General features: G+C 41.1%; 1 protein-coding gene across 1 annotated transcript in view; it reads right to left on the reverse strand.

Moving 5' to 3' along the window:
- Positions 1 to 27,901, reverse strand: part of ACVR1 (activin A receptor type 1) — a 104,513-nt gene that overhangs the window by 57,804 nt on the left and 18,808 nt on the right. The gene's annotated exons all lie outside the window — the stretch shown is intronic.

Genomic DNA, 27,901 nt, shown 5'->3' on the forward strand with positions numbered 1-27,901 from the left:
AAAAAAAAAAAAAAAAAAAAAAAAAAAAAAAAAAAAAAAAAAAAACAAAAAAAAAAAAAAAAAAAAAAAAAAAAAAAAAAAAAAAAAAAAAAAAGCCACCCACAACCAGACACACACACACACACACACACACTTTCCTACAAATTGCACAGCAATTCGTACATGGGGAGGGAGAAGGGGAGTCACAGAAATAGCATTGGTATTGTACTGCAGGTACACAACAACTCAAGGACCAGGCTACTGGGTATAAAGCCTGTTCCAATACTGTTTTAGCTAAGCAGATTCCAACTCTTGAAAGCACACCTTGTCTGGCACACACTTTAATTTCTGGGCTTTCAAACCAAACCAGTAAGATTTAAAAGAAAAAATTACTGTGAACTTAATACACACTGTACAAATGTTTTTACGCTGAAGATCTGTCAGAAAAGGGGCACTGCCTGCCAATGCAGAAGCCATAGAACATTGGTGGACAAGTCCCACTATTTATTAGATTTTCTTTAAAACAGAGGAAGTTGCTAGAAGGGAAGAGGGCACTCCATAGTTGAGCAACTATTCTTAGTAATTAAATTTCCAGTTGTATTCTGCATTATTTGTGAAGGGTTCCATTCCAGTGACCCCAACACTATTCCTCTGCTACTAAACATTAAAACAATTGCATCTAGTGAGAGAACTAAGGGATATTTCCAGCATGTGCATAGTTTCTAGATACAAGTGAATTCATTAGATTTCCTGTATTTCATTAGTTTTTCCACACAGATTGGTGGTTTCCCTCCTCACACACATGAAAATAAGATCAGACTGTCACTGCAAAGAAATATATTAACAGGTTTCTGAGAAAAAACACCTATTCCATAGCAATCACTTGTGTTTTCCATCAAAATGGTCTCCTTTCTTTCCAATGCTAAATCTCTGGCATTAACAAACTTCATACACTTCTAATCAAAAATGGAAGCAATAGCTTGTTTAAGACAAGTTATTCTATTCAAGGGAGAGAATGATTAGGACTATCCTAATGGAAGTGTGTTATAGTCCCTATTTAGTTTCTTGGAAGTGATTTCTGTTTGACTGGATCAAATTTGGAAGACTCAGTACCTTCATATTTCTCTCTCTCATGAAAAACTTGCCTTTTTTAACCCAGGCTGCTAGTGACTTAATACAGAAATAAAGCGGGGTATGGTATGGGGAAGCTTTACCTGGCAGAAAGCTGACTCAGAAGGCAGCCAACCAATCTTAAAAATTTCAGTACTTTTAAATAGCTGGAAGGGACTTTTGACATAAAGAAGTTTGTGCAGATTGATGGATGTGACTAGAACACTCTTCCCCCACCATTCCATCACTGGGTCTCATTTGAACTGACATCTTAAGCAAGTCTTCTCTTGATGGCCATACCCAGATAAATTTCTGCACACCTGGACAAAGGTGGTACAGTACACATGCCTCTTTCAGGAGACCAAAGGTTCAAATGCACGGACAGAAAAAAATTGATTCTAGTGATGCTGCTCCACCACATGGAGTTGGTTAAGCCAGCAACCCTGAAGCAAACTATTAGTAAAGGGTTGGGAGTTACCCTGCAACTGAAGGGAGTGAACTCAAATTCACAACACTCAGCCTCCTTTAGAAGTGGAGTAGGACATGCACTGACCCACATCCTGAAAAGGCTGTCAGACAGTCATGGGAATAGAGGAAGAGAGTAAAGCAAACAAACACTGAAGGAGAAAATTAAATGGGAAATCAACAAAATGAGGAAAAAAGGGAACATTCTTGAGGAAAGAGTGGGTTAAGACATTAGAAATAAGAGCATGAAAGGCATTTTGCAGACCAGCAAAAGAGATACTGAAGAAACATTAAGATACAAAAAGAAAAGGGGACAATGGGAAGACGGCAAGTTATTTTATCCCCCCCACATACACCTCTTCAAAAACATGCACTTATGACTTAATAGTTTGGCAGTTTCTTGAGAAACAGAATTTTTCCAGTTTTTGTTCCTCTCTTTGGTAAGAGTTGGCCTGGATGATGTTAAAAGCTTAGTAGTAGGTCAATATGGGTCCTCATTCACTATTGTATGCAGACAAACACTTTGTTTTGAAGCATAAACACAGAAGGACAATAAACGCTCAGGAAACATAAATGACAGTTTCTTCCCTAATGGTGAATGGATAAACTTTGAAAAGTTCATCTGATCAATTATTTTTCATCCCCAGACCATCATGCTGTTTAGAGAGTCATTTTCAGATGAGCCCAAAAAAGGAGGCCAGAAGAACCAGTTGATCTAATAATATAGCAACTTTCAATAATGTATCTCAAAGCACTTTAAAAAAAGGGAGGTAAGTATCAATCTTGCCATTTTACACATGGAAACAAACATTGAGAAGTGAAGTGACTTGCTCAAGTTCACCCAGAAGGCCAGTGTTAGAGCCAGGAACAGAACCCAGGTCACCATCCACAAGATCTCACTGCTTTCCAACAGCACTCAGATTCAAAGTATTCTAGACACAACTTAAGTGTTTCTTAACATTAAAAAAAATAAAATAAAAAAAAAGCCTGCTGACTGACCAACATTCAGAGATCTGTTTGAGGGCACCTATTTATATAAACCTCTTTGGACATGCTTATTTAAAAACAGGCCTTTTCTATTATAAATCTGAACAAAAACGTCAGTCACACAGCATTCTAATCTGCATTTTATAATGTGGCTATCTCATGGGGAAAGCAGATACAAAGAACCCTAGGCTCCGCTTCCTTGCAACAATTCCATGGCACTTCCTTCTCCTGAAAGCCTCAAAGCATATTTTGCCTATATGTCCTGTGAAGTGCTGTGTACACTAACGGTATTCTAAAAAAAGAAAAAAAAAAAAAACCTGTGTATTTGACAATTATATTTTATGCCGTGTTTATGCAGACTAGGTACAGCCCTTGAGCTTCTGGCAAATTACCACTGTGGCCCTCAATGCTTCACAACTGAGTTACTCCACAACAACTGACTGGATTGCCTGCTATGGTTGTAAGGCAGAGGGCAGAGAGCTAGAGTGTGAGCCTCAAACCTTAATGAAATCCTGATTTTCCTTTGAAACATGTGGGGGGGGGGGGGGGGGGGAGGTAGGACTTTGAGACACAACCCATCAACACGGTTACAAAAAAAATATATCAAAAGCCTTAGCAAAAAATTTGTTCTCTATAAAGATTTATCTCTGCTCCAATAAGAACAAAAAACAACAAATTCAAAATAATAAAATTAGACCCCAGTAAGCAAGAGAACCAGAGATCAGTTCTCTCATTGTATGTGGTTATCCGGCTCCAGCCAACATACTGTGTTTATACCGTTGAAAGCCTGCCAAAAACTTTGGAAGAGATGTCAAGATCCCTTGCTGGTTGCCATTTTGCTCAGAGAATGAAGTATCTGCTGTTAATTCAGCTAGTTAAAAATAAACTAACAGGCTAAGAAAGAAACTCATTTATAAATCTGCTTCACAATCAGATGCCAACAATAAAAACAACGAAGGAGGTTCCACAGATTACCTCTTACCTCGACAGAAATGTATCCATCAAAAACAGACCGGTCACAGTGATTAGGATATAAATGTTTATAAAAGCAACACAACTCTCTGCGCTTTGGTATCTGCTGGCTGAGCAGTCTTCTGATGTGTTGGCTGGAAAAGTAGGGAGAAAGGGAGAGGGGGAAAGAAGTGGCAGCAGTCCAAGATGTGTAGCCTCAGAGCAGCTCAGTGCTGTTTTCTGTTCAAATGATCTGTCACTTGAGACTTATCCTCCGATAAGCACCTCAGCCACACAGTCCCATCTCCAGCTAGCTGACTGACTTCTCAGCTTTGATTTTCCAGCGACATCCTTGCCACTCTTGAAGTTTTAGATTAAACGTTTCCTGCTGCAGAGATAAACCTGACAAAGGAACTACTGTTCCTGAGTCTGAAAGTGTAGAGACTGAAGGAAGACAGCCGCGACTGCTCACCTGCAGGAATCAGACATATTTGTGGTTCTTTTTTTTTAAAAATGCAGTTATAACCAATAAACTGCACCTTTTATCAATAAACATCAAAGATGACTCCCATGACTGTGCTCCAACAGGATTACATCTAAGCCAGTGCTCTATTGTCTTGGTATTTGTTAGGTTATCAACCTACCACAAACCAAAGCAGACAAACCAATTCCAGCACGTCTAAGTTATGGTCACTGAAAATGCTTACCATATTCTACCTAATATGTGCTCTCTTTTGCTAAAGAGGATGACACACTGCACTAAGTACACACAAATATCCAAGTGCATGTTTTTTCCATGATCTATTTGATTTATTTTTGTCAAATAGATTGGATATGAACCTTGACATTTATTTATTCAGTAATAAGTCACCAGGACTAGATAATGTTCACGAGTTCTGAAAAAAACTCAATTATGAAATTTCAAATCATGGGTATGAAACCTATAGCTTAAATTAACCTCTGTACCACATGACTGGAGGATGGCCAATGAAACACTGATTTTTAGAAAAGGCTCTAGAGGTGATTCTGGCAACTATAGGCCAGTAAGCCTAACTTCAGTACGAGGCAAACTGGTTGCAGTTATAGTAAAGAACAAAATTATCAGACACAGATAAATATGATATGTTGTGGAAGAGTCAACAGGACTTATACTAAGGGAAATCATGCCTCACCAATCTATTAGAATTCTTCGAAGAAGTCAACAAGCATGTGGAGAAGGGTGATCCAGTCAATACAGTGTGCTTGGTCTTTCAGAAAGCCTTTGACAAGGTCCCTCATCAAAGGCTCTTAAGCAAACTAAACAATCATAGGTAAGGTTAAGATTGCGTCACAGTTATTTTTAGTAAAAGTCACGGACAGGTTGCAGGCAGTAAAGAAACACTCACAGAACGGCGTGTGACAGGGGCTCAGGGCTAGAGGCAAGGGGTTGGGGAGTGCGGGGAGCACTTACCTCAGGGTCGGGGGCTCCCTGGCTCCCACTGGCATGGCCCCCCTCCAGTTCATAGGCAGCAGAGGGGGTCTCTGCGCCCAATAGGAGCTGCGGCAGCCAGCGCTTGTGGCAGGAGCAGCGGAGTCCCTGCCCTGGCCCCTGCCTCCGCCGCCTAGGAGCTGCAGGGGCAGGGAGCTGGGTAGGAACCCCCTGCTAACCAACCCCCTACCCTCCCCCAGCACTAGTGGGGGTCCCGGGCCATAACCCCCAGTGCTTCCTGACCACCCCCTCTGCCCCCCAAGTTTTAGTCCGGGCAGGTATTTTTAGTAAAAGTCATGGACAGGTCACGGGCCCGTGAATTTTTGTTTACAGCCTGTGACCTGTCCATGACTTTTACTAAAAATACCAGTGACTAAAACGTAGCCTTAACAACGAGGTGGTAGAGTTTGCAGAGGATACAAAATTACTCAAGATAGTTAAGTCCAAAGCTGACTGTGAAGACCTCACTAAACTGGGACACTGGGAAACAAAATAGATGAATTCAATTTTGGTAAATGCAAAGTAACACACATCGGAAAACATAATCCCAACTTTACATGCAAAATGATGGGGATCAAAATTATCTATAAGCACTCAGGAAAGATCTTGGAGTCATCGTAGATAGTTCTCTTAAAACCATCTGCTCAACGTGCAGTGGCAGTCAAAAAAAGCTAACATTAGAAACAATTAGAAAAGGGATACATAAGAAGACCGTAAATATCATAATCCATGGGATGCCCACACACTGAATCCTGTGTACCACTCTGGTTGCCTCATCTCAAAAAAGGTATTAGAATTGGAAAAGATGCCAAAAATGACAACAAAAACAACAAGGGGTATAGAACTGCTCCCATGTGAGGAGAGATTACAAAGGCTGGGGCTATACAGCTTAGAAAAGAGATGACTAAAGTGGGATATGATAGAGGTCTATAAAATCATGAATGGTATCAAGAAAGGGAATAAGGAAGTGTTATTTACCCCTTCACATAACACAAGAACTAGAGGACACCCAAAGAAATTAACAGGCAGCAAATTTAAAACAAACATAAGGAAGTACTTCTTCACAAAACCCACCTCAAACCTGTGGAACTCATTGCCAGAGCATATTGTGAAGGCCAAAAGTACCCAAAAAAAAGAATTACATAAGTTTATAGATGTTAGCCAAGATGATCAGGGACGCAACCCCAAGTTCCTGGTGTCCCTAAACTTCTGACTGCCAGAGACTGGGTCTGGAGGATAGGGGATGGATCACTCAAAATTGCCCTGTTCTGTTCATTCACTCTGAAGCATCTGAACTGTGAGAGACAGGGTACACAGCTAGACAGACAAGTGGTCTGATCCAGTATGGCCATTCTTATGTTGTTTTAAAAAAAAAAAAAAAAAAAAAAAAAAAAACATAACTAGAACTCTTAATACACAGTGAAAACTATGTCTTATATATTTTGTGATTTTTAAAATGACTAACAAATATTCTAAAAGAGCCACTACAATACTCAGGTATAAATCACGGAAGATTGCAATAGTACAATGAAATCCTTGTAGTGAAATTGATAATGCTAATTAAGACTTACATAGTGCTTTATTAGAACTTCAAAGTGCTATATAAACATGGGGCACATTCCTAAAATTATACTGTGAGAAGGTCAAAGGGGAATGTTCTTGCCTACATAAACACCCAAGATTATTAAAACTTCACCTTTTAAATCTGATATGCTTTTCACCATTTAATGCTTTTTGTTTGGGGGAGGGAGGTGGTTCCTTCTCTCTAAGCTCAGGTAATGAAGGCACTTATTTTACACAGTGCCAGAAGCATGCCAGATACTTTAGAAGCTGCATAGGAGAAAAAGATCCCATCCGTAAAAGGTTACAATCCAAGCCCCAAATCTGAACCATGACCCCTTCTATCCATGTCAAGTATCAGGGGGTAGCCGTGTTAGTCTGTATCTTAAAGACTAACAGATGTATTTGGGCATAAGCTTTCGTGAGTAAAGTGAGGTTTTTACTCACGAAAGCTTATGCCCAAATACATCTGTTAGTCTTTAAGGTGCCACCGGACTCTTTCTATCCATGGATTCAGTCATACTGAAGTTAATGGAACTGCCAAAAATGCAAGGGCCCACAACTGTAGACCTATTTTGCAGGACCAGGGCCTAAATAGACAGGATATGGGATGTAACAAAAAGTGGCCCACATCTTGTTAGTTCACACATTTTGGTTTGAATATTTGTATGGGACAGAGGGGGAGTAATCTTCCTTGTAAGCAATTTGTTTGAAAGGATGTCTGGAGTTTCTAAGCCTCATGATGAAGTCCTTCCTTTTAAAACACACAAGGACAGTGGAGAGGCTTGGTAGACAGGTTTCTAGTCAATTTCACTTTCAGGCTGTTTTTTATTAACACAATACTTCAAAGTTTTAGTTTCCAACACAGCACAGTAAAGTTTATTTTTAAAACTTGTTTAGAATTAAAAACAAATAAGAACAAGTTTATTAATATCAGGTTTTTAAAAAATAAAATGCATGTCAAACCTACATTTGGAGACACCCATGTGAAATTTTGCCCATTTAATTAGTGCATTATTTGTATTAAAGGATCATTCTGACATTGAATTTGGGGTCAAATTCCATTTTTGTTAAAGTTTCAGGAAGAGAAAGGCTTACTTTTGTCAAATGCAAAGGAAAGTGTTTGGATGTAAAAACATTCCTTTGCAAAAAGAACAGGAGTACTTGTGGCACCTTAGAGACTAACAAATTTATTAGAGCATAAGCTTTCGTGGGCTACAGCCCACTTCTTCGGATGCATATGCTGTAGCCCACGAAAGCTTATGCTCTAATAAATTTGTTAGTCTCTAAGGTGCCACAAGTACTCCTGTTCTTTTTGCGGATACAGGCTAACACGGCTGCTACTCTGATTCCTTTGGAAGGCTTATAATTCAGATGTAAAGCATTGCACTATAAGCACATAGGACTGTGTATTGTCTACGCGAGACACTGAAACTAAAGAGAAACAAAAGTAAAACCAACTAGCAAAGTCTTTCATTGCCAAGGGAAAAAACAAGAAGCAAATAAGAGTCTGTGAAAGGTGCATTAGATTAAAAATAAAGATGTATTATGCCACGTGTACCAGTGTTGCTATTGTACACCTGTGTTTGTCAAAAATTAATGTGAAACGCCACCAGAGACTTTGGTGTGCAGCTAATAATGCATCAAGCTTTATTTCCAGTTCCATTCCCAGACACATACTCCCCCTCCCCAACTTTCTATTAATGAATCTGGGTACTGCCATTCAACAGGCATTTCCTGTACTAAGAACTACTACAGCTACTATCACCACTAGAGGGTAGTAAAAACACAGTGTGTTACAGTATTACTTCTGGAAATGCACATCCAAGTCAAATACAAACAAGCAGATTATTCATGGAACAAACTAAATTTAAAGCTGCTCTAGGCCATTGGGAAAGTAAAAAAAAAAAAAAAAAATCCTCGGTTTGAACTAAAAAGGAAAAAAAAAAAAATAAAAATAAAATTTACAAAAAAACAAAACAAAAAAGATAAAAAAAAGAAAAAACAAAATTTAAAGCTACTATAGGCCAATGGGAAAAAAAAAAAAAAAAAAAAAAATCCTCTGTTTGTACTTAAAAGGTCAAACTTACAAATTCAGATGATATTTACTAAAATTGCAAACTTTATGCGTATTAAAAGGCTAACTGGGATCCCAAGCCAGTATGTAAGAGTCACATTGCAAAAAGGAACCCAATTCCAGCCCAGGCCAGTGGCTTAATAGAAAGTAAGCTTTCAGTTCAAAACTTGGGACAGAGAACAGATTCAGAAAGGCCAAGTGTACAGCAAGTTCAGAAAATTAAGACTGGTGTTCATAAAGCACTGTAAAAGGGGTAGCATTCTGAACCATCTAAATGCCTGGGTACTAATCCAATATGGCAAACAGATTTTAGGATTCTCATATTTTCACCGCACGCAAGTATACATATCCATTATCCTATTCTTTGTAGGAAACTCCACTAATCTCCTCTCAATATATCACTATGGCCTGACTATGCAGGCAAAAACTGAACCCAGAATTCATCAGTGCTGCAGCTCCACTGGTGATTACAATTAGAAAGCCGTAAAGAGAGAACCAGGTATTCTTAAAATCTAAGGTGGGTTTGACAGCAACACAACTTGCTGGAAGCGGTGTGCTGCAGTGTTTCTGTACAGGGCCATGAATGTCACCTACACACATTCTGAACCCCCATGGAATGGTCCAAATGAAAGCAAGGCAGGTCCAATTAATTAAGATGAAACATAGTTTCTAATTTCTTCATATAGCACAGACATGGACACACACCATTAAACAAGTTCAAATCATTCTGAAGAGATCAGGAGTACCCAAATTCTGTAATACTGACAGCACTGGTGGCAGCTGACAAAAACCCCAAGGGCTGCACATATTTTGCATGTACTTCAAATTAAAAAAAAAAAAAAAAAAAAAGACCGTACTGATTTGTAATTCTACCTTCCATGATAGCTGCACATCAGCTGAGTTCATCAGCAATTAAAACCTGTATTTACATAAGCTTTGTCCTCACCTTGCAGTTATAGGGAATAATTACAGATGGGTTTAGAGGATCATGTGACCTTACACACACATTCCCCAGGCCTTCAAAGGGCTTGTCCAGTATACACTGGAAAGGCTACAGCTGAGCTGCTATAGTGCCTGACTGAGTGCAGACACTACACCAGTGGCTCTCAAACTTTTTTTTACTGGTGATCCCTTTCACATAGCAAATCTCTGAGTGCAACCCCCCTTATAAATTAAAAACACTTATATATTTAACACTATTATAAATGCTGGAGGCAAAGCAGGGTTTGAGGTGGAGGTGGACAGCTCACGACCCCACCATGTAATAACGTCCTGACTCCCAGTTTGAGAACCCCTGACCTACACAGAGGGAAGGGATTCTCCCATCAGCGTAGGCAATTCACCTGCCCAAGCGGCAGCAATGCCTCTTCCATTTCTCTAGTGCTGTCTACACTGGCGGTTAGGTCAGCTGAACTACATGGCTCAGGGTGGGGATTTTTCACACCCCTGAGCAACATAGCTGGCTTGACCCAACTTTTTAAGCCCAGGCCAGGCCAAAGTCAGAAGAATCGCACATGTGGGTTCTGACCTGGGGGAAAATATCCATACGCTTACCTACATCACTAAGATATGACATGGAAGTCAGTCATACTCCATTTGGCATCTGCATGGGTGCTTTATACACATCAGTAGAGTACCAACATCTGAGCCCAGCAGAAAGAGTCTGAAAGACAGGAAGCCTCAGTCTGAGATGCACCAAGAACGTAGGCATTGCAAGGTTTTGATGTGTTGGGTTCCTATTCGGCCTGTCAATAGTGGAGACACCAAAGAGAAGAGCACTAACTCCTGGATCAAGGGGTCATCCCCTAAACAAATCCAACAAGTGTAATGAAAGTTAGTCTCACTTATGAAAAAGTTTTGATTTCCATAGCTGTTCTAGCTTTAACAAACAAACAAACCAAAAAAATCACACCCACCCCACCCACCCACAGTAGAGTAGTCAATTACAGGAATAAAATCTCATTTGGTCTCCCTGTTGGCGTCAAGATAGCATACATTTATTGTCTATGCTGTTACCCACAGCTCACATACTGATTAGAGAAATTACAGTGTGAGGGAACAAGTATCAAATACAGGGCTTGAACAACCTACTCACACAGGAGAAATTTTACCTGGGCAAGTGGACTGGAGGCTCTTTCCTCTCCCGCCCCTCCTTTTTTTGAGGTGAGGGGGCTCCAAAAGGAACAAAGCTGAACAAGCAGCACTAATTGCTTTCCATATTGGGGGGCGGGGAAGAGGTGGGCAGGGATTACATCAGTGAAGCTCCTTTAAGAGGAGTCTCAAGTGTGTCTAGGAGAAGAGCAGACCCAGGAGGAGTCTTGTAAGAGACTGGGGCCCAATTCTCCCCCCAGGGGAAAAGACCCAAAACTCATTTATTCAGGGAGTCTACCATTCATTAACTGGTATGTGTGGATTCATGACTTTATATTGGGCGTGGGATGGATTACAGAGTTTATAGAACAGTGAAGATGTGGCAATTTAAGTTAAATAGATACAGCTTGTGGAGAAAGTATGTGTGTGTGTGTGGGGGGGGGGGGGTGAGGGTTTGGCAGTGCAGGTACTTTTCACCGGGGACAGTAGGTGAGGAATTGTCAAAGAATTTTCTTCAAGCCCTTTCAAAAACTCAAGACACATTACACCCTACTTGTGTCTTTTAAGACTCTGTAGGTCACTGTATTTAGGGCTAGTCTACACTGGCAACACTAAAGCTGACTCCCAGCGCTCTTAAAAAAATAAAATAAAATAAATAAATAAAAATTAAACCACCTCAACAAGGGGCACAGCTCCCAGCGCTGGGGCACTGTTTATCCCGGCGCTTTACAGCACTGCAACTTGCTGCGCTCAGGGGGGTGTTTTTTTTCCACACCCCTGAGCGGGAAAGTTGCCGCACTGTTAATTGTCAGTGTAGACAAGCCCACAGTTAACTGCCTTTCACAGAAGCCAAAGCCATTCTCCCACCAAACAGAAGCCAAGTTCACTGCATTTTTACTGAAGTCAAGGCCTAATACAGCACTATGATGAAAGAGGAAGAGGCTGTAGAGCCTTCTTCCTTACACATAAAATAATGTTTCTTAAAAATGCTCATTCAATAACTAAGGCTGTGTGTACACTGCCACTTTCAACGCTAAAACTTTAGTCATTCAGGGGTGTGAACACACAAAGTTTTAGCACTGAAAAGCACCAGTATAGACAGCGCTTGTGTCGCCGGGAGCCCTCGTTCGGGGTGGGTTTTAATCACCGGGAGAGCTCTTCCCTGGCAATAAAGCGCGTCTACACTGCCCACGTCACAGCGCTGCCGTGGCCGCGCTGTAACATGGGTAGTGTAGACATTAGTGGCTCTGGTTCACTAGTGACATCACCCCTCAATATTTAAGAGCTGTGTGCACAATTCTATGTATGCAAACAGCCAAGTAGAAACTAAACTATCATTCGTATTGACAAATAACTGATATATTCACAAGTAATTGCATGAGAAAGTTAGGCTCAACAACTTGAGTATGCACTGGCTTTGTGCATCTTATCAATTTACCCCAAGGACACAAACTAAGCATCAATTAAGCAAGACATTTAACAGCAAGTACACACGTTATTGCTGCTTCCCACATATTTCAGCAGCTCATTAAATATCCTTAGTAATATTTTGAATATTAAATGAGTTATACTTTTTATGTCACATTGGCACACAATGTGATTCTCGGACATGCTCCTAGGGAAGGGGAACATTGCAGCCTGCTTGCTGAAGCCAACAGGCACGTTGACGATCGTCTTACAGTAGCAGCATGAGCTCCTTCTTGAATATTTTTCCCCATTTTAAAAATAATCTCAACAGTATATTTTAAACTGGTTTGGGTAATCCTGAATTCTGCTGCAGCCACACCAAACCACTGCACATCTCAATACACTTGCATAATATGGGGCATTTTAATTATAAACAGCAGAAAACCAGTTTAGAATGAAGATTCCGTTATAGAAGAGGCAAACATAGGTCCCAATCCTGCAAACACTGCCAGATATTGAGCTCACCTACTATAATGCTTCTCATCCAATCACAAGTGTCTGCAGTATCCTGGCCATTCTGCTTAAGATCTCAGCACAGAGCTTCAGGGAAAGGAGGGCTTATTTATTTTAAAACAGAACTTAGCTTGACCATTGTTAGTTGCACAACTGTAAACAAAAGCCAAAATCACAAGTCAGATTGTTATGATGATCAAGGAGTTGTGTTAAAAAAAAAAAAAAAACCTGGCAAAAGCACAAAGATAATTTTAAGAGGTAAACAGTACAGATTTTAAACTTTGGGAAGTGACCTGTGTGTGTCTAGCAAATACTTTTAATGAGGGTTATATTTGTGTAATATTAGCTCTAAATACTTACAGTATTTGCTCAACCAGATTCAGGGATAAACAAGTATCAAATGGGTAGCCGTGTTAGTTTGTATCCACAAAAACAACGAGGAGTCTGGTGGCACCTTAAATACGAACAGATTTATTTGGGCATAAGCTTTCGTGGGTAAAAACCCACTTCTTCAGATGCATGGAGTGACTTCATGCATCTGAAGAAATGGGGTTTTTTACCCACGAAAGCTTATGCCCAAATAAATCTGTTAGTCTTTAGAGATAACAGAAGCTCAATGATAGTCTGTAGGCTTTTCAAAATTAGTTATTAAAAAGTGTTTAAGTCACATTAAAGGTGTGTGTTACAAACTGACAGATGATGGAGGGAAGAGAAACCTTACCTTGCTTCCCTACAGAAAAGAACACAGGGCTTGTCAGACTTTCAGAGTGGAATATTTATTAGTCTTTACATGAAAATGTGTCTGTTTTGGTGACAGAACAACATTCTTTAGCTTGTAGAATTTCGTTTTTAATTTAAGCCTGCTAAGTAGCATTAAGGATGAATATGCAGATGCTGATATTCTGACCACCAAACTACTTGAATGCTTTAAAAAGTAGGTGGTGTTTATACTTTGCAGCCATAAATACAGAAGGAATTTTTCTAGCTGATGAGGTACTTCTGCATTCCTCTCTCCAAGAATTGTTAGCTGCCCTCCCTGAAACTGATTTGCTTCAGAAAAGACATTGCAAGTATTTTCCTGACAAACTAGTTCTTGTAACTTTACAAGACCATTTAAGATCAAACAGTATTTTGTTCCTGCAAATCAAAACATACCATTAAGAGTTTTGGGCCAGTTTTAGAGGATGTTTGTCAGACTTGCTTGCAACCATTCTTCTAAAGGTCCTGTCTCTGCACTGTAATTTCACCATACTGGGGGAATGTGATACAGTATGGGGCCCATGTTTTAAAAAGTGTATTTGTGTTGTGCTTCCAGCCCTACAAAAGTGGAAGTCTATATGATGATTTTTGTACACTGTAAAAGCAGAGAATAGCCCCACCTATGCTGCATGATGGATCTGTATTTTAGCCCTCTCGGGACTACAATATATTCTACTGCGTTCAGGACCTGATTAGAAGTTACAGTGTAGATAGAGACCAATGTCAACATATGACGACACTAGGAAAAGATGTATTTTTAAAACATTAGTTCAACATTTTAACTAAAACATTGAAACTTTTTGCATGGACAGGAAAAGTTGGATTTTAACATTGTGTGAAGAGATGGTGAATCAATCACCTTTTGAAACGTAACAGAGGGTCCTGTGGCACCTTTAAGACTAACAGAAGTATTGGGAGCATAAGCTTTCGTGGGTAAGAACCTCACTTCTTCCCCAGAAGAATGTAGGAGAGTAGTTCAACATCACAGGGCATACAAGAGATGAAACACACATTTCCTATAATCAATTATTCTATGCCCCCAATATCTGACTAATAATTAACTATTTAGAGACCCATAATTCAAAATGAACCTCCTTCACCAGGTAGGTGGGGGGGAGGAGAAGGGTGAGAGAGAGAGAGAAGAGCAAGCTAGTCTAGATTCTGCAGATTGCCATGTGTACTAATTAAATACTGTCTCACTAGTGGTTAGTTCTGTGTTTTCACACATGCATGGAACTTAGGCTGAAAATAAGAAACATTTGCACCTTCTGTGATATTATCAGGTTGGAGCATTTCAAACTGAATACCTAGTAAATGAATTCATGGAATGCTATTGCAATCACTGTCATTACAGACAGAACTTTTTCGGTGACCCCTTATCTATTTAAATACTCTACCACAAGTAACTAACTTCATTTGCACATCAATAATCCCAGCAGGATTTTGCCTGCCAGGGTAAAGCTGAACCGCTGTAATTATTTTCCCAGGGCCTATAATGTTAACAGCAAATCACATTACCCACTAAATCAAGAGTGGGGGGAGAAAAGTATAATAAATACTTAATATACAAAAATACTTTGCTTTGTTCCCCTCATCCCAAGCCTCCTAACTAGAATGTGATTAATGGAATTTTCCAGCAACTCAGCTTGAAACATGTTTTTGCCCATCTCACTGCTATGGCAGAATCAGATAATTGCAGTGTGACTCAACAAATGCACAGCTGTTCATTAAAATATATTCACCAAACAAATATGAGCAGGCCAGGAGACTAAGATGTCCAAAGGGACTCCACACAAGTTAGTTAGGAAGAAAGCAGGAAAAGGAAGATCACAGCTTGAAGTCATCAACAATATCCCTGGACAGTTGGCCCTCTACAAATGTGAGGGAACAAGCCACATATTTCTGTTTTTCAAGAAGGCAACTTGAAGGGAGTTTTTAAATTGGGCGGATCACTCTTTTTAGCTTCTTTATGATGGTTAAGGCTGGAAAGTTTGTGGTTGGGGGGGGGGGACAGTGCTCTGAGGCAGGAAGATGGGGGGGGGGGGGGAAAAAGGGTTAATTTCCCCCCCTTCCCCCAAAAGAACAGCGAGAAAAAAAAGATTAAGAGAAGTTTAAAAAAAAAAAAAAAAAAAAAAAAAAAGGACAATCTGATTAAAAGTCCTCTCTCTATTATGCTGGTCTACACACGTATGTGTGTCATTTAAGGAGTTTTCATTAAATTCTTTCCTTAACTACCCTCTTGAAAGGCAAATAGCTGAATGCAATTAGTTATCCAGGCAAAGAAGGAGGATCCAGCTACACAAGCAAGTTTAGCTCTCAGAAACTGTATTACAATACCACAGACAGAGAGCCTTGACTATATTATACTATATAATTTGGTTTTGCCTGTTTGGACAGGAACAAACCATGTTACCAAACTTATAGGATCTTAGGTACAGGCAAGGTCAAACTATGGTACAATAGGACTAGGGACAACCATCTCGTAACACAATAAACACCTTGGTAGATTTGCTGAACTACAGCATACCCAAGAATAGTTCAAGGGAACTTGACACCCCACTCCGCCATGCCACACATTTCCTTCCCCTGATGAGATTTTGCAAGTTTGCTTGGCTCTGGATGCAGCTACACAGCAAAAATAAAAATAAATAAATAAATAAATAAATAAATAAATAAAAACAAAAACAAACAAACCCCACACCACACAGCTTAATCTTATCTACTTTTATGTTTAGAACCTAAAGACTACCTATCATTTCTAGAATATTTTAAGGTCACTCAGTTTTAAGATGACAAATAAGTCATAGATCATGGACACTCTAAAGTAGTAGCTTAGTTATTGATCTTTACGGTAAGGTAAGGAATCATTTTCAAACCCATCAGAATCTTCTTAAAATCCTGCAGGTAGTTTGTTTCTAAACAGCCTTATTAGACTGAATCTTATGGTTTTCAACGAAGTGGGTGAAGCAACAAAAAACCACTGTAATTTATGAGGGGGGATGCTTCCAGAACAGGAGACTATATCATTCCTCACCCATGAAAATTATCTTTCAAACACCAGGCTAACGTGATATATTTATGTGACCCACCTTACCAGAATATAAGCTCTCACTTTAAATATTAAGTTTCTTGGAGTGATGGTTATTAAGAAAGCCTTCCAAACCAGGTGTAAACCAATGCAATGTTTGTCTGTCTGCAGACTCAGGAAGACAGCAATAGTTTGAGGGGTTCTAAACTACCTTCTCCTTCTATCAAACTCCTCAGTAAAATGCAAAAGATTTATACGATTTGAAGAGAAACCAGAGTAACTAAAGCCTGATTATGCTTTCAGCAACATCTCTATGCAGATCATTTTAGTGGATGAATTAAGGAATGGGGAGAAACCTACAGTGATACAGAAAGGTCAAAGAAAAGAAACAGATTGTGAAAGATAAGAGAAACAAGGAGAAAAAGCTGAAATGTGAGCTTACTTTCCCAATGAGTGATACTGAATGCCATTATAAAGATACTAACAAATAATGCATATAAAAATTATAAGTTACAGTATTACATAAAAGGCGATACTCTAGCATTGATCTTTGTGCAAGTCGAATGAGATCAGAGAAAGTTTCACTAAGGATGTGTATGTAGCCCTAAATGTACATACACTTCACCCCACTAAATTTAAAAGATTAACCCAGTCTCTGGCAGAATGAGTTTGTTACTCCAGTTCCTTCTTGCACTTAGGGTATGTCTACACTGGAAACTTCAAAGTGCTGCCACGGGAACGCTCCCGCAGCAGCGCTTTGACGTGAGTGTGGTTGCGCGAGAGAGCTCTCCCGGCGCTCCTGGTAATCCACCTCCATGAGGGGATTAGCTCCACGCGCTGGGAGTGTGGCTCCCAATGCTCGGAGCTTGTCTACACTAGCACTTTAAAGTGCTCAGACTTGCTGTGCTCAGGGGGGTGATTTTTCACCCCCCTGAGCCAGCAAGTTAGAGCACTATAAAATGTACGTGCAGACAAGCCCTTAGTGTGTGTTGGGTGGGGGGACAGATGTGACCTAGATCTCTCAGTCACCGGCAAGACAGGTAACCCATCTCCACAAAAGCCCAAGTCTTATTCTAACTCAGCAGCAAACAAGGAACCACATTTGTCTATGGAGGCGCAAGCAAAGCAGGAAAAACTTTAGCTGGAGGAGAGCCGAGTCAGCCGAGAGGTCCAGGAAGCTGCAACATAGAAAATGAACTCAGGCACCTAAGATAATGCTCAGAAACGAACTGCAGCTAAACAGGCTAGAAGGGGCACAAAAATACTTGGGGGGAATTGAAACATCAGCAACAGGGGCATCATGGTCCCACTGCCACCTCCAGGCAACAGAGGGAAAGAATGTAATGCCGCGCCCATGATAAACAGATGATAAAATAAGGGAACTCTTTGCCCAGCTCCTTCTATACCCTCCACTTTGCTCCAGCTCTATCAGGAGTTTGTCAGCCTTTCAGTCTGTAATTCCCTCAAATGAGTACCCTACTCCCTAAAAATGGGGCTAGACCAGCATATGCAGGGCTGGAGATTAATTCCTCCATAAAGATCACTGGACCTCAACCACTGCCCATGGGGAAGGGAAAGCCTCTCACGAAAGGTTCCCCCTCTGACTCCCAAGCTGAAAAGGCAGAGACATAAGCTTAACAAAACCCATCCTAGAAGGGGCATGAAGTAAACCAATACTCAACTTAAACGGAGCAAGGAATTAAGAGTCAGAGTCCGAACCAGATCAACGGCAGGAGCAAGATCCAGAGAAAAATGGCAAAAGCCTTGATAAGCCACATTTGGAGTGGGGGAGGGCGGGAAGAGGTGAAGAGCGGGGAGGGAGGACACTAAAAATTCCCTAGTGTAGACAGGGAATAAGGCCTTATATGCAGTAGAAATTTGCAGCCAGAAATGCAGGCTAGCATAGCTACACCAGTGCAAGCCATTAGCATAGACCTTACTTGCCCTGAGGAAGTTTACCCCCATTTCAAGCAATAGCAGGTCAGTCAGTCATATGGACATGGCTTTAGATCAGGGGTCTCAAACACACAGCCCGTGGGCCGGAGCTCTCCCCTGCGGCCCGCCAAGCTCCCTGTGCCGCCCCCTCCAAGTTATTTTATGTGGCAGCTAAGCTCCCTGCTCCCCAACATTTGGGGCAGGGTCTCTCCCCCGGCCCCGCCTGCCACCCCCACGCGTCTCCCCTGGGCTCACTTGCTGCTCCCTCACCGCCAGGAGCCTGCAGCTCATGCTGACTCCACTCCGCTCTGCCAGCTTCCGGCATCACCTGCTGCCGCAGGGTCCTAGTGCCCCCCTCCACTATGGCCAGGGCAGGCTGCCCTTCCCCTTCCCTTCTGCCCTAGTTCTGAGCCTCTCCAATGCCCCAAACCCCTCATCCCCAGCCCCACAGCCCTCACCCCTGCACCCCCTCCTATCCCCAAACTCCATCCCAGAGCCTGCACCCTCCACCCCCTGCCCCACCCAAACTCCCTCCCAGAGCCTTAGGCAGGTGGGGGTAGAGTTTGGGGGGGGGGGGTGCGCGCACGCAGGTTCTGGGCACCACCAAAATTTCTACAAACCTGCCACCCCTGGAAGAGGCAGAGCAGGAGTGGAGTGGTGTGGTGGTGCAGCCCAGTGCAGTGGGGGGGCTTTAACAGAAGTTAATTTAACTAAGTGTGTGTTTTGTCCTTTGAGTGAGGTGCATTACTGTTGGTGGCACTTAGCACTTTCCAGGAGGGAGGGGGGAGGAGCAGGGAGCCGCATGCTCAGGGGAGGAGGTGGAGGAGAAGAGACAGGGTAGGGGCGGGGCCTCATGGAAGGGGTGGAGTGGGGACGGGGACAGCGAGGGGCGGGGTGTCAGTGATGCAGCCCTCAGGCCAATGCACTAGTCCTCATGGTCATTTGAGATTGAGACCCCTGATTTAGATCCTGAGTGCTCAGCAGGGACCCTAGAAATCCATTTGCCACAGAAAAATGCAGAATGTGTGTTTTTACAGAGAATCAAGTTTTTACATTTTGTGAAAAAATAAAACAAATTAAATTTTACTAAAATTACCAGTGTCATTTATTCAATGCGCGCAACCTCCCGCTCTTGTGATTGATTTTTGAATGCACTTTAAGTTTACAGCTGAACCCCACTTATCCAATCTAATTGGGATGGGGCCAGATTGGGGGGGGAGGGTCAAAAATCCAGATACCAGAAGAATTGGCAAAGAGCTTTCTCCCCCTTATTTTAAGATGGGGTGAGGGGTTTGGGCAGTCGGCTCCAGCCAATATTTCAGTTAATACAGAAAGCCAGATGATGAGGATTGGATAAACAGGATTCTACAGTATATCAATAAAACATTGTGTTCAACTGATACCTACTGTGACAGACCCAGACCAGTGGGGTACAAGAGTATGGTAGAGGGCAAATATACTGGTCACTGGATGAGTAGTTTTCTGTTCCGTGAGTGACCAGAGCAGGGGCTGCACTAGAATAATCAGGAACCTGCTAGAACCAATTAAGACAGGCAGGATAATTAAGACACCTGGAGCCAATTAAGAAACTGCTAGAATCAATTAGGACAGGATAGCTAATCAGGGCACCCGAGTTTAAAAAGGACCTCAGTTCAGTTTGTGGTGTGCATGTGAGGAGCTGAGAGTCAGAAGACATATTGCTGGAAGACTGAGGAGTACAAGCATTATCAAACAACAGGAGAAAGGTCCTGTGGGGAGGCGGCTATGGGGAAGTAGCCCAGGGAGTTGTAGCTGTCGTGCAGCTGTATCAGGAGGCACTCTAGACAGCTGCAGTCCACAGGGCCCTGGGCTGGAACCCAGAGTAGAGGGTGGGCCTGGGTTCCCCCCAAACCTCCCAACTCCTGATCAGACACAGGAGGAATTGACCTGGACTGTGGCTTCTACGAGAGGGTAAGGTCTCTAGGCTGTTTCCTGACCCACATGGTGAATCTGAGGTGAGAAAACCTGCCAATAAGCGCAGGACCCACCAAGGTAGAGGAGGAACTTTGTCACACTATATATACTGTGGCTATGGAAACTAAAGTTCAGCATTTCATTTAAATGACAGATTTGAGGTTTTGTTTTTAAAAATTGGAGAATTCATGGGGGCAGGGTTAAAAAAAAAAAATCACTGAAAACTAGGATCCCTGGTGATCAGCAATGGCTTAGTACACTACATGAGGGTGGCTGATACTGCCTCCTGTAACTATTAGTACTATGCCATGAATCAGCATAGTTGAAGTAGCTACCTTACAAAAGCTGCACTGCAAGGTCAGAGAAACTGGAGAATGAGGGTTTTGTTAGAGGCCTGAAGCAGTTAAATAGCACAGTAAGTTATCAGATACTGGAGGGGGAGGGCATTCCACTGAATGGAAAACCTGCATTCACTGTTAGTAAGATTTGCCAGGACTCAGGAGAAGGATGCAACTGAGATCAAGAGGAGGAAATAAGCAGAACAGTTATTTAAAAACAAACCTTCTTCATGGATTGTAGGAAATATTTAGCTTAAAAAATTAAATTAAAAAAATAAAGTCACTATATAGACCAACAGAAGTGATTTTTTTTCAGGGTGGTAAGCCACCAAGAGGCCACGTGACCCCTGAGAATACACTCTTTCAGAGAGAGATGTATTGACTTTTCTCCATCCTCTGTCCCCTGCTCCTTCCCACCACAAACTCTATACATGGCTAAAGCATTTTAAGATCCTGTTTTTTCCATGCAATATTGATCATTAAAGATTAACCTTTAACTGTAAGAGAAGAAAAAACTCAAACAAAAAACCCAGTCCCACCCAAATCATGTAAGTGTTTTTATTTTAATACTTTTGTTAGTCTGCAGCTGCCTCCTCTTGCAGTTGGTACTGATCACTGCCAATATGGAGGTTTTTTTTTCCAGTGAAGACGGCATTGTTTTATTGGCTTCTTCAGCAGTGCATGCACCATTAATGGAGTTTTTATCTCTCCATATTCCTGTCAGTACAGAACCAGCCAGTCTGACTCTATTATCATTAAGAAAGCTTATTTTTCCATTCACTATCTTTAATCCAAAACAACATCTGGAACTTCAGCTTCTGTTGTATAAAGGCGAACAGATTAAAAACAAAAACAAAAAACCACATATCAGCTTCCAGAGCATTATAAGTTTCTGCTTTTATCTAAAATTCTCCATATGTACATTTTCAACAGTTCTGCTAGCTAGCCAATCAGCTTTTAAAAATATAAATCTCTTTTCCTTCTTCTCTCTGCACATTTTTGATAAGGACTCAAACCCACAAAAATCTTTCCAACTAAAATGATTAGAGATAGATCACCACAGAAATACAGTAGTTAGGTCTTCAGGAACAGAAATCATACTAAAGCTTGTAGTACAGATGAGTTCTTTGAAACATAGTATATTTTAATGTAAGACACCGGAGACTTAAGAGGAAATGAAAATGCCTTTAGTGAAATATTACTCCTGTGTACCTTACTGGAGAAAGTAATGGAAGAAAAACCTGGCGCCATTACACCATGAGTACATCTCCTACTTGGACAGACAGCTGTCTCCATCATCATTTAAGTATGCTTTTTGCTTAGCTCATGTTCAATGAACCATGAATCAATACAGAGGAAACACAAAGCCACGCTGGAGACACAGAAATCAAGCATGTACACACTATTTTTTGGGAGAAAGATATACTGGAGAAAGGCATGCCACATAAAACACTTGCATGGTGCCAAGTATCAGAGGGGTAGTCGTGTTAGTCTGTATCCTCAAAAACAATGAGGAGTCTGGTGACACCTTAAAGGCTAACAGATTTATTTGGGCATAAGCTTTCGTGAGTAAAAAACCCCACTGACTCCTTGTTTTTATAAAACACTTGTTTTTCCATTGTCACCTGTTTAACTTGGTATTTAATTAGTAGATTGTCATGATTACTGTACATTTCTTAACCAGCAACCAGACTGAAGAGAACTGTAGGCTGGAGACAAGCCCTCTGAGCAATACTTTCACAGCTGTTTGACCCATCCCCCACCCCATATAAGAAAGGGGGTGGGGGACAGCAAGACTTTACCTAATCTAGGGAAGAAAAAAAAAAAAAAGTTACTTTAATGCATCGCTCCATTTAACAGAGGACACACTTAGCATTGAAGAAAGCCAGCATTGGGCAATCGCTGCAGAGTAAAGATTTTTCTTCAATTGTTTAGTAAAACACCTACTGTCTGAGCCACAGACTCCTGCTCAGACATGAAGCTATATCTTAGAGCATGGTGTCGTCTGTTAATGACAGACTGTGTAACTTGATCTTCTCGGTTGGTGCTCTGAGTAAGCACTTCCTTCTCTCCCCCTTCCTATAGTCCCATCCTACTGTGCCAGCTGTTTCTGACAGCCAAATTGCTGTGTTCTAAGCAATGAATGCTGTCAGAGAGAATTTTCATTTCTGTAATGCATAGGCCTCCATGGACAAATTATACTGTTTATAGTCCTAGGCTGCAGGAAGCTGCTTTGCTGTTGAAAGGCTGCCAAATGCAGGGTTTTGGAGGTTTTTTAAGCTGACAATCACGTAAAATGAATCTAATGACCAAAGCAGTACAGAGTGTATGTTTTCAAGAACAAACATATGTCAAGAATTTCTCTGTCTAGCAATAGAGTTTTAACAGAATGACAGTGGAAACCAATTAAAAGAGTTCCTGTTAAACACAATCCAATGGAAGGACGGGATGCCAACCGTTACACAGCACAGCTCTCTTACCAAAGCCTCTCTGCAGTGACTATGTGCTCTGAAGAAGTGTCTTGTGCCAGCTTCCGTCTGGGAACCAACAACTGCATACACCCAAGTGATAATTTGATGTTGGATACATACATAGTTCTTCTGTTTGTGATGCTTAAGGAATGACTGCTTTATGCTGTATAAGGCAAAGAAACCCAACAGTATCAAATATTCCATCTGTAGCCTCCTCCCTATGCAACAGTTACTGAGAAAGTTCCTAGCATTTTAAGTAGCCATTTTTATTTTTAATATCCCTCTTAAATGGGTACACACGAAGTTGTAGGACTTAGAGCACTAGCTAAATCCATTACAGCATGAGGAGAACTCACTGATCTTTCCCCCACACATGCAGCTCTGCCAGTGCAGAGTACAATGTGTCATGCAACACCCCCTACTATTCCAGACTTGGGATCCCACAGCCAACTCTGCCAGCGCATCTCAGGCCAGTCATGAAAAACTCTGGTATTCTAAAGATGGGGACCTCTCAAGCAGAGGCTGAAGATTACAGCTGACTAAAGGAGTTATTCCCTTTTAACATTATTCATTGATTGCACCCCTGCATCAAATAAGTTACTTAATTAACTTTTATCCAGCCTGGGCAGCTCGCTGAATAATATAACACATTATCTGCTGAATAATGTGAGCTACCAAAAAAACTGTCAAAATTTCAAACCAGCTCTATTGCTGATCTTGCCAAACCGTGCAGTGCTTATTTGTCTTGTCAAATATGCCCTAAGGACAAGGACGACACCACACTTGTGATTTCATTTAGTATTTGGGTCCGCCACTTTTGCCACCCTCCCCCCCCAAAAAAAGAAAAGATAAAAGGGCACCATTGCTTGATTTTCACCACAGTTAAACGAAAAGGTGCAGGGAAGGTCATCAGGTGATCTGAGCATGCCCCAAAAGTCTGGGAAGGCAAAAGCATACTACAGGCTTCCAAGAACTGTGCTAGCAAGCTTTGAAACCCAGTGACAAGTTACCATTCACTACCGCAAGTAGTGAAGTCTGACCCAATTTGGCTCAAGTATCAAACAACCTTCTGCCAGAAGCTTTCATCCCTTTTCAAATTAACTGTGCTATGCAGTATTTTCCTAAGTAATGCTTCCTTTATTATAATATGCACCTATGAAGTTTCACTACCTAAAATGCTGTGTGAAAAAGTTTTTTTTAAAAAAACAAACAGGATTTCTTTCCTCCTGTTCTACTCCTATTTAATCTGTTCCATTTCCTCACTATCACCTGTTTATTTTCATCCCCCCCCCCCCCCCCCCCAAGACACTTTCAATGGAGAAAGACAGTGAAGTGTATCTATCATTTCCCTTACCTTTCCTTATTGCTTCTCACCTACAGGCTCCTTCCTTACCCTTTTCTGCCACTATCTTATGATGAAGGCAAATCAGAGAGTTATGTGCCCACTCAGCTGGTAGTTTAGATCCATTTCACATTAAAGTCAATGGAAAGACTCCATTGGTCTTCAGTGGGAGCTGGATCAAGCTCCAAGTACCAACCTTGGGGCTTTCTAGCTAATGGGAATCTTCAGCCATGGTGCTGGTCCCATTCTCAATACTTGAGGCAGGAGAAGAGACACCTCCCATCCCTTCCCCGCACATACTCTTTTTTAAATAATATTTTTGACATGCATAATTTCTCTGACTCCAAGCTGGATCACAGTTTAATTCTAAACAGCAGCTCTCTAGAATTTAGAATTTGCTTACAAAATAGCCTTTCCAAAAAACAGTGCAGCATTACTGAACAGATTGACTGCAAGGAAGAGACTGGGATACGTAGAAAAGGAAAAATCTCTTGCACCAGTACAGCTTTCTTTAACACTATTAGAGATCAGCTTCACCTGATTTCACTTTTAATGGTTTGACAATTTTGGGAAGAGTTGCAAAACAAAGATTGAACAGCCATGGCAGCATTAATAAGTGCAGCCATCTCATCCTTCATTTCAACTTGTTCCACTTGTTTTATTTGTAAGTACCACAGAACACACACAAGCAGTGGTACTGCCTTCTAGTTAATGCCCCATCCCACTTCCATGGGAGTTGGGTGCAAAATTCCCCATCAGTCCCAATGGGAGCAAGATCAGGCCTGAAGGAATTAAAGTCAAACCTCACTTATTAATTTATAGTTCTCCTTCCCCCAATGTTTCAGAGTCAGATTCAGGCTACTTGCCAACCAGTTTGGGGATACACAAAGGTAAGCTCTTCAGGGCAGGAATTGTCTTTTGTGATGTGTTTAAGTGCCCAGCACAACAGGACCCAGCCTGGCTGTGTCCTATAAGTAGTATCCCAATATCTATGTTAAATAATTATTAACACAGCTGCATTTTTAAGGGAAGAGTCTTATAGTGTTAGCTTCCAATGCCTACTATTTCAGGAGCTTAAAAACTTATATTGCTAGTATGGCTCTAAATAATAAAATCTTACACTGGTAACAGATCTTTGCAGGGCAGGCCATAGGCTGGCGTGAAGCATGTCGCTGCAAAGGGTCCCACACCTCTGGGGTTATGATTGTCAGCTTCCTTCCAAATCCCTCTGCAAGGGGCATTAGTCCAACCAACTAGCTGCCTCACCCTCTAACTTCTCCTCATATTGCTGTCTGAATTTTTAATTTGCACCTGGCATCAAAGCCTACACCCATCCCAGTTGTGGATGAAAGGGTGGAGTGCAGAATATAACTGCTGTCCTCTCCTCCTTCCCATAAGATTGCACAATGTGGTTAAAATGCTGGAGACCAGCCTGAACTAGCACTCCCATTAATGCAGGTGCACTTGTGGTAAGGGCATAGGCAATCTCTCTCAGAGCAAGTCTAGACTGTATTTACTTAAATGCCAGCAGCTGTCTCTGTATTAGCATTCCCACCAGCGGAACTATTAAGGAGTTAACAAGCACAAGCTCTGGGGAGATTCTGTGCTGAGCCTCATAGGGTTCTACACACTGCAATCAGAAGTTGACTGCAGCCTGGGTAGACATACCCAAGTAACAGCAGCAGTGAAGCCGCAGCAGAGGAGCTGTGCAAGCCCACCCAGGACCCTGGTTATGTACTCAAGTGGCTAGCTTGTGCTGCCACAGCTTCATGCAATTGTTATTTGGGCTACTGAGCTAGCTAGGTATGTCTGCATGAGTTGTCGCACCTCTCGGAGGCAGAGCCTGTATTTTCTTTTGATGCTTGTAAGAGTAGGTGGACTATCTAGACTCATATGTTCTATTTGCTTATTTATCTGAAGAATATTTATTTTGGTCAGGATAGTACAGGAATGATCAAAATAAAGTGAACAGGAGCAGTGCCCATCTAGAATAGAATGTCACCCACTGCACATATTCCTAATACATCTCTTACCATTGTACTGGGGGGCACTTTGCATAAATTAGCGCTACATCAATTTGCCATGGAGGGAGCAACATTCTTTTTGACTCCCTCTGCTGTAGCCACTTTACTTGAATAGGGTACAGAGCCAGGTGTTGGTCAACCAGTGGAGCACTGAAGGGGCACTTCTCTATAGCAGTGGTTCTCAACCAGGGATACATGTACCCTGGGGGGTATGCAGAGGTCTTCTGGGGCACACCAACTCCTCTAGATAGTTACCTAGTTTTACAACAGGCTACATAAAAAGCATTAGTGAAGTCAGTACAAACTAAAATTTCAGACAATGACTTGTTTATACTGCTCTATATACACACACACACTGAAAAGTACAATATTTATATTCCAATTGATCTATTTTATTATGGTAAAAGCAATTTTTCAGTAAGTGTGTTGTGATACTTTTGTATTTTTATGTCTGATTTTGTAAGCAAGTAGTTTTTAAGTGAGGTGAAACCTGGGGGTACACAAGACAAATCAGACTCCCGATAGGAGTACAGTAGTCTGGAAAGGTTAAGAACCACTGCTCTACAGTACAGCTGAAGTGAACTAGGCAAAGAAAAGGAAATACAGAGTAGACCTTATTTGAAGTACTAAGGCAGCTAACTTAGAGAACATCTCTTATTAGTAATGTCAAAATTAAGTTGATTCAGAGAAAGATTAAATCAAATTTAAAAGTTTAGCAAACATTATTCTAAACTCTACCTGGTCTTCTTAAAAATAACGTTTCTGGAATAGGTTTCACATTTATACTTAATGAACAGTTAGGTTCTCCTGGTAATAGTAGTTAAACAATTCCCCATATTTCCTTCCAATCGAACCAGTGTAGCACTATGGTAGCATGTGAGAACCAGAAAGTGAACAGAATATATAGTGAGACGAGCATGTAAACTTAGTATATTCAACATTAAAATGATTTCAACATTTCAAAATTTAAGTAACACCAGGAAAGAGATGCTTTTAAAAGTAACTTAACCTGACTGTCTCTTTGGATCAGTCAATCAAGGGGTTAAAATCCCATGTCTCAAAACTGATCAGAATAATCATTTGTTTCCCTAGAACCTTGTGGGATGAATTAAGGATTAATTAACCTTAAACTACAAAGCAAATACAAATCAGAGTTAAATCAACCTTTTAATGTTTTTTTAAACAATGATTTTCCATGATTTATATGGAGAATGTTTATACAGCACACAGACTATTGTTTACGCTTTTGTTTATGCTTAATCCAAAGTATAGGAGACTATACATTTTTGAAGAGGATTGTTTGAGAACAGCAGAACCAGTAGTCTCTCTTTCACACAAGGTTTGCCACGTTATGTACTTTAAAACTGTGTGAAAAAATATTTCAGAATACTGCATAAGAACATCTATTTTTACTTTATTACTATATAATTAAAAAGCAACAGA

Source organism: Terrapene carolina, unplaced genomic scaffold, assembly GCF_002925995.2.
Source record: "Terrapene carolina triunguis isolate 2854851 unplaced genomic scaffold, T_m_triunguis-2.0 Scaffold62, whole genome shotgun sequence".
NCBI classification, from domain to species: domain Eukaryota; kingdom Metazoa; phylum Chordata; order Testudines; family Emydidae; genus Terrapene; species Terrapene triunguis.